Source organism: Grammomys surdaster, unplaced genomic scaffold (assembly GCF_004785775.1).
Source record: "Grammomys surdaster isolate TR1022 unplaced genomic scaffold, NIH_TR_1.0 134, whole genome shotgun sequence".
NCBI classification, from domain to species: Eukaryota; Metazoa; Chordata; class Mammalia; order Rodentia; family Muridae; genus Grammomys; species Grammomys surdaster.
Window position 1 is genome coordinate 4,846,411 of NW_021604592.1, and position 8,659 is coordinate 4,855,069.

Below are 8,659 nucleotides of genomic sequence, written 5' to 3' on the forward strand. Positions count from 1 at the left end.
GTTGTTTTTCCTTTTTGTCATATTCAGTTATATAAAGTCCTAAGTGATACATATCTGCTTGTATGAATTCAGAAACGTTTATACTTTTAAAACAAGCTAGTGATCACAAATCAAAAGCCACAAATTACTGTATCTGACTTGTTTTATACCATTTATTGTATTAGCTGAATATCAGAAAAATAGTTGCTAATGGAGATTTAAAATATGTAAAATAATAGGAGAAAAATCATACATGTTTTAGGTTAGTTTTTTAGGCACCAAAATGCCTTGACATGTAGAGGCCCGTGTGCTTATTGGAGGCTGCAAAATAGAACATTCTGAAGATGCAGCTGCTCCTGTTCTGTGAAATCAGAGGACCTGAAGAAGTTTTGAAAACCAGACAGCTTCTCCCTTCATACATAACTTTTTGAAATCTTAAAGGCTACCCCTGGTGATTTGAAACCTTAAAAGCTATTCCTGGTGATATACCTCCTCCAACAATGCCTTACCTATTCCACAAGGCCATGCCTTCTAACTCTTCCAAACGGTTCAACTGGGGACTAAGCACACAAATATATGAGCCTAAGGAGACCATTCTTATTTAAAAAACTACATTCCACTCCCTAGCTCCCATAGTCTTGTATCCATATCATAATATAAAATACATTCAGTACAACTTCAAAAGTCTTCACAGTCTTCTACTGTTTAGAAGTCCAAAGTCTCTTCTGAGACTCAAGTCTGTACTAACTGTATCCCCTGTAAAATAAAAATAAAAAAGCAGATGAAACATGTCTAGCATACAGTGTCATAGGATATATATTATCATTCTAATAGGGAAAGATGGGAAATATTGGCCAAAGCAAGTCAAAGAACCAGAAAGCCAACTCTAAATTCTGTTCCTCTGTGTCTGACATCAAAGTGTTCTTTAGATCTTCAACTCTTTCAGTTTTGTTGACTGCCATACATTTCTCTCCATTGGGCTATTTCGATAGCCCTTCAGCCATTCTCTTTGGTAGCTATCCTAGGGTTCTGGCATCTCCAACATCTTGGAGTCTCGAAAGCAATCCAGGCTTCACCTTCACAGCTTCAGGCAATGGCTGCTATTCGCCTCCATGCAAGATGTTTCCTGTCAAATGCCTGATCTCAGCTGCTTTCCTTAATCACAGAAGATGCCACAACTTTTTTGCATCTGTATTTTTAAAAACAAAGTCAGAACCACAGGGATAAGGCTGCCAAGTTCTACTGCTTGCTGGGACTAGAACTTGGCCACCTCCTTGAATTTTATTTACATTAGCTTTCTCTTTTTATTGTTGTTTCTGTTTAGGATGAGGAAAGCCCTCAGATTTTTCTTCTCACAGGAGGAAGGAATAGCTAGATGGGATCTTGCCCTGAGGTTACCACTCCCTTTGTTCCATTTAACATCAGGCCTTTCTTTAAACTTCTCAACTCCTTGAATTCAGCACTTGGCTCCAACATTGCAGTCTCTGGTGTTCTTTTGCTTCTCAAACTCTATTACATTTAAAATTCCTATTTTCTTTGTTTGCTGTTTTCTAATGTAGATCTGCACGTGTGTGATCACTAGTAACCACATAGCACAGTCAATACTGGGCTTTCTTGAAATCTCCTCTGCCAATGATGTTAATACAAATCTCTTCAATTTAGCCTCTGGAAGGTTTTTGTTGCTGTGAGGAGACACTATGACCACAACAACTCTTTGTAAAATGGAAAACATTTAATTGGGGCTGGCTTAGAGTTTAAGAAGTTTAGTCCATCATAATTATAGTCGGAAGCATGGTGCTGAAGAATGAGCTGAGAGTTATACATCTGGACAGGCAGGCAGCTGGAAGAAACAATGACACATTGCCTAGGATTGAACATCAGAGACCTCAAAGACCATCCCTACTGACACACTTCGTCCAACAAGGCCACACCCACTAACAGTGCCATATGGGCATATGGAAGCTATATTTATTCAAACCACCAAAATAGCCATATTATTTTCCAAATATCACAAGAATGTTCTCTAATATTTTCCCCTTTGAGACTTCTTGAGTTGGGCCGCTTCCGTGGTTCATGTTGCTCTCAACGTTATTGATTTCCATTTTCCTGCTACAATGGTCAACTTACAGTGTTCAATTGCTTTTCTAGTCCTAAGTCCCAATGTCACTCCTATTTTTTCAAAAATCAGCATAGTCAGGCATGTAACAGCAACACTCAAAACCCTAGTACCTCCATCTGTCTTAGTGGTGTTCTGTTGCAGTGAAGAGATATCATGACCAAAGCAACTTACAAAAGGAAGAGTTTAATTAGAGTTTGTAAGGAGCAGGCCCTTAAACAGGACGACTCCATTTTGTAATAGGAAACTTGTAAGACATGTCTGGACATGTCTGGTACTTGTAAAGACATGTCTGGAAATGGTCAGAGCCCGATAACCAGACATGAGTGGTTATCTGCCCTGCACGTCATCAGTAATGCTAAATTCAGCATAAAAGAGGAGCCCGTCCAAAGCACTTCATCACACTTGTAGCCATGACTGGCTAACGTGATCCTCCAAACAAAGCCTCCTCAGTACCCGGTCATCAAAGAGTTAACCTAGAGACCTACACCTCCACCTTCCTGGTCAAGCACACTGCGAGGTCAAATTAGCAATTCAACTATCTGGAAGCCGCAGCCTGACCCTGCCATCAAGGACTGGAACCTGTAACCCGACACCAACAAAAGGACTCAGGTCTGTAATCTGTGAATGAATGATGTGTCTATTGCTATGCTTATTTCTTTGGTAATTAGCAACTTATTTACAACTTATTATTTGTGTTAATTGTGCATATTGTTAGAGGCAACCTATAGGAAATGTGACAATATCTTGTTGTAGCAATAGCCTTAGCATTTGTGTTTGTGTTTGCTTGCTGTGCATTATCATTAAAGAAGCTGAATTCCACAAACTCTCTGTCCCTTGGCGTACTCTCTTCCCTCTCGAGGAGCTGATGATCTCATAGTCAAATCCAGTATAGGATCCCTGAGTGGAGCAGGACCTGTCGCTCCTCTCCCCGAGGGGGATTCAAACCCCTTGCTCTTAATAGATAAGAGTCCCTGCTCTCGACAGAGTTTCTTTACATTTTTAGAGGATTAGTCCATCACAATCATGACAAGGATGGCACTAGGCAGGCATGACACTGGAGCAAACACTAAGAGCTTGCATCTTGAACTGCAGGCAGAGGGATGACTGGGCCTGAAAAGAACATTTTAAAAATCAAAGCCTACCCCCTAATGAACACCTCTTCAAAGAAGGCCACACCTACTCTAACAAGACTATAACTCCTAAGCCTTCCCAAGAGTCTACCAACTGGGAGCCAAACATTTAAAGCTATGAGCCTATGGAGGTTATTCTCATTTAAAACCACCACAACTGCTTTCCCCAAAAGAACAAAAAGTTCTTATTTTCTATAAATATTTTCCTTGTATTTGTTTTTCCCTTGCTATTGAGCTCAAGGAAATCCTGAAGTATGTATTTGTGACCCTGTAAGACTTAAACGTAGACATAATGTGTGTATACAAATGTCTTTCCTTGGTAAAGTTCCAAGCCCACCCATCATACTCTCCTGGTAACTGAGTTGCTATTTCTTGATATTTGTGTCTGGGTTCTCTGACATCATGAGCTGTCTATTCTGTAACATTCTGGTGATCTATGTGACTCAGGAAAAAAATCAGATAGGCTTTTGAGAGGAGGAGAAGTATAATTGTAGAAAGCTTCCTTTGGGAGGCAGTCATGCTAATTTTGATTATTATTGCCTTAATTCTAATGAGTAAGGAATCCAACAAGACCTATGTGTGAGTTACTATTCTTTTTCAAATCTTTGCCTTAAAAGGTACTTAAATCAAGTTTGTGATATCTAGCCTGGAAGCAGATTAGTATAAAAAGACTTAAGTTACTTGCATATTGTCTATGATATCTTTTTTCGAAACTTGTTTTTAAAAGACTAACTATGACCCATTCAACGATCAGAAAGCAGACGCAGTTCCCGAGGATCCATTCTCTGCTCAGAAGTAGATACAATCAGGGCTTTGTGTGCAGCAGTGACCATGGATTCTGCTGCACAAATGTCCTCTCTGAGATACTGAATTGCCCTGGAAAGCCCAAGAAGAGCTTTGTGCCAGCGACTTCCCTGAGCTGTCTTTGAAACTGACCTTATTAAATTTCTGCTGGGGTAATTTGCTCTAGAGATCTTCTGAGTTATTTGAATGGTTTGAAATAAGTTCCCTGTCTTTGACCTGAGTCTGGTTAGTAGAGCAAGGTTCATAAGAGGTTAGCAAGGCTTCTGTTTCAGGTTGTAAAAATAAAAACAAGAAATGAAAACAAAAAATAAATGCATGAAATGTTTATTGAATTCCAAAATGTTCTCGTTCCTTCTATTTGAGTTAAGGACTTCTTTCCTGCCCCATCCTAGCTCCTATCCTCACCAAAATATATAATAGTCATATTCATATAGATAATGACAATGGCTAATACATTAGTTTATGGTTTTTGTACCCAAAGAACAAATATTATAGTGAATTATGACTGGGCACAACCTGTTTCCAGACCTTAGAGATGAGGCTGTTACCTTTTATCATTTGAACCCAGCATCACTAATCATGTTAGTGACTGATGGTGTGGGATATACCTAAATGTCAGTCACCAGTGTCACCTTCATTTTCCTGGAATCTTCTTTATTTGTGTCATGCCAGCAGCTGCTATGGATACTGCACAGAATCAGGTGATCTTTGATTTTGTATACAAACATTAAATTACATAGTAACACACATGAGCTTATAGAAAGCTTGATGATTTTAAAAATGCTGAATGGGATACTAAATAAAAATTTAAATGCCAAAGCTAAAGGGCTGACATTCTTTATAGGGTCAGATGAGGATCACTGATTAAATGGTACAGCCACCCATATCCCTTAAGACTAGGCTGTAGAGAGCCCCATCAGGAGGGCATCTAGAAAGAAAACCAGCTAAGGCCACCTGGTAAAGATTCCAAATGAAGTCTCATGGATGGGGGCCAAGTAAAGATTTGAAGGAGAGTAGGTTTTCGGTAGTCTTTTGTCAACTTTAGGGAGTAGATTGGAAATAGAAAGAGCAGATATATGCAAATATTCCTCCATCAGGTTCTAAACTTTCCCCTCATAGTCTTTCCCAGGGTAATGAACCAAAGCTTCAAAGTGTATCGTTCTGCTAATTAGAGATTATGCCTAGGGGATGCCAGTTGTTTACTGTGTGTCTTAGGCAATGACTTCAAGAAGCTGACAGAAAACTTCTGATGTGGACTAGAGAATGTGTTAAGTATGGTAAAAGAGAAAAACTGATACAGGCTAGAGATGTGGATCAATAGTCAAGTATTTGTTTAATATCTACAAACTCTGGGTTGGATCCCTATTATTGGATATAAAAGGAAAAAAAAGAGATTCTCACAAATGCACATCTGTTTTTAAAGAATGTGTATCTAGAGAAAGCAGAGACTGGAGGCACACTAATAGCCTGGCAACATTCACCAACTCTTATGCATAATAAACACCAAATCACTGGCTACCTTTGTTTTGAGCTGTCATTCCAAGTATGTTTCCATGGCCAAAAGCTTTGGAAGATATTTTGTCTCCCAGAAAGAGCAAACACAGGTGGTCTTCCACACTATTATAAAAGCCTCAGTTTCCCTGTGCTCAGGACTTCCTTTCAGAAAGAAATCCAGAGTATGTGCGGATTGTCAACATTCCTACAGGAACTGAGGAGTTGACATTGTTACTTGCTTTGCTGTGAGCAATGAAGTCCTGTGTGACCCACAATGAAGTCCTTTGTGATTTCTACCAGACAGTTAAGCAAATCCTGGCAAGCTAACTTGTTGCTTAAAACAGTAAATAGTCCCAAACCCTTACTATTCTCTTTTTGCTAGTTGTATATTGATTTTGGATTTTGCTTACATTTGTTTCTTTGAGACAGATTTCTCACTAAATCCAGCAAGCTCTCCTCAAACATGCTATTTCCCTGCTTCCAGCTTCCCTAATGCAGAACTTATAGAGCATGCCACTGAGTCTGAAACAGTATCGTTTCTGGTTGCATTTTTCCATAGCTGTGTTTCCATGGGTATGATATTAATAAGTGGTTTCAATAGTCCAATAATTAAGACTTATTTTATAGGAGACATAGATGTTGCTTTTTTTTTTATCCATTGACATGTGATCAGATTTAATTACTAGAAGACAGTGCTTTTGCTATAAAGGTGACATGGGTACTAGAGAACCTCATTAAGCCCTATCTGAAATCATCAGTTCACCCCAAGCTCTGCCCCGAGCTTTGAAACTCTCTGGAGTTTCAAAGAAGTATGGCTGAAGGCAGAGTGGGTTTCAAGGATTCCTCTAATAAACATAGTCCTTTTACATGTTGAGCTTGCTATTTTCATCTGCCTAAGTAAAAACAAAATAGATATCTCAAAATAGCTTTGTTATTGTAACTATCCAGGTATTATTGATCAGACTTGCATAAAGTAGATATTTATTAAATATCTACCATCTAAGGAACAACTGATGTAGAATAATGCAGATTTAGAATTAGGAGTAGTTGGAGAATTCTTGATTTTAATATTTACCCAAATTCTCCAGTTGAAATTCGGTTTAATTGTTGATTACACCAGCTTTAAACAGTATGATGAATGCTAGCTATTTTGGAGAGTTTGCCACTTACGTATTTTTTATTTTTAAAAATTAATTAATTATTTTTGTATCCTGACAGCAGTTTCCCCTCTCTCTTCTTCTCCAAGCACCTTCCCCTCATTCCCTAATCCATTTCTCTTCCTTTTCATTATAGAAAAGGGCAGGTCTCCTATGGATATCAACCAGCCATAGCATATCAAGTAGCAGTAAGACTAGGCACTTCTTCACTATTAAGACAAAACTAGGCAACCACGGTCAGAGGAAAGGGTCCCAAAGTCAGGCAATAGAGTCAGAGATAACCCTGGCACCCACAGTTATGTGTCCTACAAGAAGACCAAGCTGCACAACTGTAACTTATGTGCAGAGGGCCTAGCTCGGTCCCATAGGTCCCTGGTTGGAAATTCAGTCTCAGTGAGCCTCTATCAGCCTAGGTTAGTGGATTCTGCCACTTATATCTTTTGATCCCGACTCTTGGTCAAGTCAAGTGGTTGATTTTGATCTTCTTGTAAGTCATTTCTAGTGCTTAATTCTAAGAAATCTAATTCATTGAGTTGAGTGACCATTTTCTATTCACATTCTTTTTTTCCTGTCAGAATCATATCAGACAATATGTTTTAATTGGCAGCAAGGAAAGACAAGTATCTAAATATGTGAATAAGCTGAATAAACCTGCACCATTTTTTCTTTTTCTTTTTCTATCTTTCTTTGTTTTCTGCTATTAATTAATTTTGAGCCACTTTCCACATTTTGTTTCACAAATGAATAAAGGGATTGGATTTTAAAATAACTTTTCTATAGTCTAATAGTGTTTTTATTTTCTTCTAAGGAATGGAATTTAATGAGACATTTGACAGTCAAATCACTTCCAGAATTTAGAAACTATGTCAGTGCTGAGGCTTCATTCAGCATCTCTCTGATTTACAACTAGTGATGTCTTTCCTGTGTTTTCTACACGTATGAGAATCCAGATAGGATAACCCCTCACTATGAAAAGAATCACCTATTGATTGTGGGTAAACAAACACAAAGACACTCCATGGTACTGTTCTTCCGGCAAGTGTCAAGATGACCATAGGGTTGAATAAACTCAATTTGTCACCATTTTGTTAAAGAGCCTGAGGTTGCTGGTTAAGCCCCCTTGGGTCTGTCAGTTCTCTTCTGCCATGCCACCTGTCTTACACACAGGAATGTATGTGGATGCCAGACCCTTTCCACATCTTACCAGTTATGACTGCACATGGGACAAACACTAAGAGGATCAAGTTCATTCTGTTCTGTCTGCCTTGTGTTCTTAATGGTTTGATGTTCAAAAATAATTTTCCTCAATAATGTTCATTACTTTAATGCACTTCTAATTATGTCTTAGGTAAGGAGAATTTGGTTTGATATACATATGTATATGTGTATATATATATATATATATTACTTATTATAGAAAGTTTTACAATTTTGAATAAAAAGAGAAATTCATGAAGAGTGAATCAAATAATCAAATCAAATCAAACTAAAAATCACATAGAGCACAGAAGTTCCAGGGAAGTCTTTATACCAATATCTTCTAAAGCTAATTTTATTCAAACTTTTTCTATGCCCATTTAGCATTAACGGCCTCATGCTTTTGGAAGCTATGTTTGATACAACCGATATTTCTCTACAGCAAATCTCCTTCTCTCTTAATTAAGCCACTTGAGCTGTGAGTCAGAAGTGAACCACTGGATGAGTTTTTCTCTCTGCAAATGTTGTTGTGAGCATGGTGTTCATGTGATGCTGGATGCAAGCACCATCACATTTCCTTGCTCCTTCCATTTGTTTATATATATATTTTTTGTCTTAAAATGAGTGTTTAGCGTAATCACCTGGATACAAATGAAAGTGTGTTACTTACTTAAATACTACTGGGACTATCAACCAGTCCAAAAGTATTCTGAGAGCAATCAGTCGATCATGATCTATCTATCTATCTATCTATCTATCTATCTATCTATCTATCTATC